This window comes from Pinus tabuliformis, chromosome 9 (assembly GCF_031772625.1).
Source record: "Pinus tabuliformis cultivar Carrire ecotype Pingquan chromosome 9, CPIR1, whole genome shotgun sequence".
Taxonomy (NCBI): domain Eukaryota; kingdom Viridiplantae; phylum Streptophyta; class Pinopsida; order Pinales; family Pinaceae; genus Pinus; species Pinus tabuliformis.
The window spans coordinates 421,950,497-421,954,766 of NC_142307.1; the positions used below are offsets into that span (position 1 = coordinate 421,950,497).

General features: G+C 38.3%; 1 pseudogene; it reads right to left on the reverse strand.

Moving 5' to 3' along the window:
• Window positions 1–698: 698 nt before the first annotated feature.
• Window positions 699–3,597, reverse strand: LOC149148945 (disease resistance protein ADR1-like; annotated as a pseudogene).
• Window positions 3,598–4,270: the final 673 nt, after the last annotated feature.

Genomic DNA, 4,270 nt, shown 5'->3' on the forward strand with positions numbered 1-4,270 from the left:
CCTTCAACCAAAATTCAAACCAAACCCTCATTTCATAACTGGCCTAAAATCCTCATAAAACAGAGATAAATCTCAAAGAGAGAGCCCTCTCTGATTACAGTTTGGCTAGAGACTGTAATCCAAAGCTTGGTTAGTGGTTACCCCGGCCGTATTCCCTTGGGAGTCAAAGGGAACAACCTGGGTGTTAACAGGTTCTATAGGATTCTTTTTTGCACAAAATAAAAGGAAATCATCAGCATTGAAAACTTGAGATATTAATCTTACAAGTACAATAGATTTCTCAAAAAAAGCCAACGTCCAATCATGTACTTAATATTTTTGTGTCTTCCCTGTCTAGTCCATGGTACAAAGAAATAGGAGCTTTCAAACCAGTGACTACCAATTTATTCTCAAAAGACTTCATGCGCTCAAAATGTATGAATATATATAGTAATGTACAAACAAGTTAATTGAGAAACCAGTAACTACCAATGTATTCTCAAAAGACTTCATGCACTCAAAATGTATGAATATATACAGTAATGTACAAACAAGTTAATTGAGAAAACATGGAACATCCTCAGCTACCACAACAACCCTAAATTCTAAGAACATAATACCTATACATCAAATATAATCTTCAAATTTAGGCAATTCACTAGCGTAAGTTACTGAATTAAAGGCGTTGAAGTAGCCAAGATGAGGCATCATGAACTTTTTCAATCATCAAGCCACTCCAAATTAAAACATTCTTCGATGACCTCAACTATGAGATTAGGCACGGTAGAGGCTTTGATAGCCAGCCACTGTCGTTCAGTGCTCTCATCACAGATTACACATCTGAGAGATCTTAGTTTGGCTAATGCTTTAGGTAGCTTCTTTAGTCCAGAGCACTCCCTCATATCCAGAATATTTAAGTTTGATAGCTGATCAAATTCCATGGGAAGGTCCTTCAAAGACCTGCATAATGAAATATCAAGAAATTCGAGTCGCTGAAGTGCACAAATGGAAGGAGGAAGCATTGAAAAACTTGGGCATGCAGACAATCTCAGCACCCTAAGTGACCTTAACCTCCCAAAGTCATCAGGTAAATTTTGGATAAGATGACAATTAGTGACATATAACTTTTGGAGGTAAGTTAAATTGCATATGTTTCCAGGCAGTTCCTCCAAATCACTGCAGTGGTCAAAGTTAATTTCTTGAAATTTTGGAGACTTTAGAAAGTCATGTTCCTTATCCAATAAAGTCATATTCCCCAAACCCTCACATAGGCATACAAACAACTTTTCCAAGCTCTCTGAGGATCTACAATACTCATAAAGAGGAGACACAATCAACCTCCCAAGTAGTACATACTTTATTTTAGGAAATGCAAGGAAGCTCGACATCCCATGAAGTGTTGAACGCTTAGAACTATAACTGTATTTTATAGCAACCTTCAGTTTTGGCATGGTACGTAAAAAAGTTGGAAGACAGTAATGACTGGAAGCAAAAAAAAAAGTCAATACTTCCACCTCAGGAAAGTTTATTTGACACCAATTTTGCTCTTCCATTGGACCTACAGTTCCCATAAATGTAAAAGTCAGTATGATATGCTGATAAAAAATGTTTATCTAACATCTTAATAAATTTGGAACATAAGTAGATTGATAAAAAAGTGATTCAATGTGTAGGCAGTTAAAGAAAACAAGTTTCAGTAGTGACCTGTATGAATTGAAACAAATTGAGCCTTAGATGCCTGATCTTTGAGTGTAAGCCATTTTGTGGGAATATTATCCTCCTTGCTAGGCATAAAAAGCCTCTTACAATGAATGGTACTATCCTGGTTGGCTAGACGAAAGGCTAAATATCGCATCATGTTGAGAAAAAGAGAGCTTGGAGGCACAACCAAATGAGATGGACCGACACCTGACACATCAAAAACTTTTATTAACTAAGAGGAGTGAACTTGAAAGCCTCTTACCTCTGCTGGTTAACAAGCTGATCCTACCTTCCTAATTTCTAATAAATCATGTAAAAAAAATTAAGCCTAAAATTGTTGGTATAGTTAATTTTTCTCATATGTTTTTGCCTCAAATTTTCTGCAAAGTTCATGCTCTATCAAAGGATGCCACAAGTAAATTAAGCACAGATACAAATATGAACAGAGAAAAACAATCAAATAGGTTTACGAAAGGCAACAAATCTAAACAAGTTCCTTACCCTGGGTAGCTTATGAGATTTAGTAGATTACGACTTGCAAGTTCTAACAAGACCACAAAAGCATCTTGCCATTCCATCCCACGGGTGTAAACCCCACTGTCCAACAATGCATCTGCGCTGAACTTTCTACCTTTGGGAAATGCCCCCAAGTCCAAAAAGCACTGCTTTGACTCATCATCTAGGACATCTATGCTTGTTTCCAAGCAATGAAAAAGCTCATCTCCGTGATATTTTGATATTGATTGTCCTATGGAAAGTTTTTTCTTAGCATTTTCCCAAACGGGCCGGGGCTCACCACGCAAAGAGCTTGCAATAACCTTGAGGGCAAGTGGTAAGCCCTTACACTCTGCTTCAACCTACAAATATAGTGCAGTTAAACATTGGGTTATTTTTTCTACATAAATCCACATTATTAAAACTTTTCCTGCACTTCTATCACAGGCATTGCAATTTTAAACTTACATAAAACAATTTATTTCCATCAAAAGGACAGAAAATCAATCTAAATTCAACATGCTATCCTTGGATGCAAAGCGTGAAGAATGAGATAGAGAAACAATCAGGGTCTAATTCATACCATTTTAACAATATCCTCATCTTCTGTCATTGGAATCGAAGGCTGTCCAAAGGCCCAAAAGCAGAAAAGTGACAGGGCATCAACCTTCTGCAACATGGGTATGTTATGCACACGGGTACTGTTTGAAATCAGAATAGTGTAATCCTGTCTTGTTGTGATAATTGTCTTGTATCCCTCTGCTTCAAACAACAAATGTTCCACATTTGATCTTGACCAAACATCGTCCAAAACTACCAAAGTTTTTGGATGGCCTTTTAAACTAAGATTATTCTTCAGTTGGTTGTGTGCATCCTCTATGCTCTAAAAATCAAGCCTTCTGTCACCAATTATCTTATCCCACATAGTCTCCAAGAGGCCCTTTACATTTGGAGAATGCACAACAGTAATGAAAATTATATTGTTTTGAAAGAAATCTGAAAATCGCAGACAAAAATCGCATCACAAATGAAAGTGAAGCAATAAAATGAAAGTTTGGAGTGAAAATTCAAAAGGGGAATTGCTCTAACCTTTGACTTGGGGATCATTGCAAAGGACTAGTGCAAGAGTGGTTTGCCACTTCCTCCCATACCTTTTACCCCAACTACATTAACCCCATTCTGAAATATTAGGCTTTGTTTGACATCATTCACAAGATTATTCAAACCAACTACGAAATTCAGCACATCCGGGACTTGGGAGTTGAAGCTGCTGCTGGGTTGTTTAGCCATTGTAGTATCATAGGACTCATCAATGGAGGTCTCGAATAACTGGCCTGTACTCATTTGATGAAGCATGAAGGGATTGAAGCTAGAATCCTTAGTCATCTTGGCATTAACGCTGTCGATTATATGCCAACCCATTTCTTCCATATGCTTCAATCATTCCTCACAGGCATTGGAATCCACGTCTAGCTTGTGTACATTGAGTACGAGGCCTGCCAGGCCTTGGGTGAGCAAAAAATCATTGACCTTCTTTTCTACCTTTAGGATTTTCTTTCCATATCGATATCTTCTATATAAATTAAAACTACTGATTCTCTCTAATTTCTTCACAAGGTGAAGGCCATCTTACAGCTGGGCTTGAATGTCCTTCAATGGTAGGCCTCTATGAGATGAGGGTTCTGATTCAAAATAAATCCTAGAGATTTCATCAATTCTAGGCTTGAGGCCTAAAAGCTTTTGCCTGAGTTCCTTGCTCGAAGATTTGCTGGAAATGATGCTATTCATGACGGTTCTAGTTACTATGAACAACTTACTATTGTAATCCCGATATTCGACTCAGAAATGGAGACGACTACAGCTCCGATCCGATCTGTCAGGAAATGTCAGGATTGCCAGCTCTGATTCGATCTGTCAGGAAATGTCAGGAAGAGCAGTGGATGGAGGGTGGCGGAGCTAGGGGATTTCTGATGCCGGAGCCAGACAATTTTCCAGGCGGTGACGGAAACCGGGCAATTCCTCCGCCTAGTTATACTACTTCGTTTCTACGCATACCTTCTCAGAAAATTCCCAGAGTTGCGGGTGTTGCATTTTT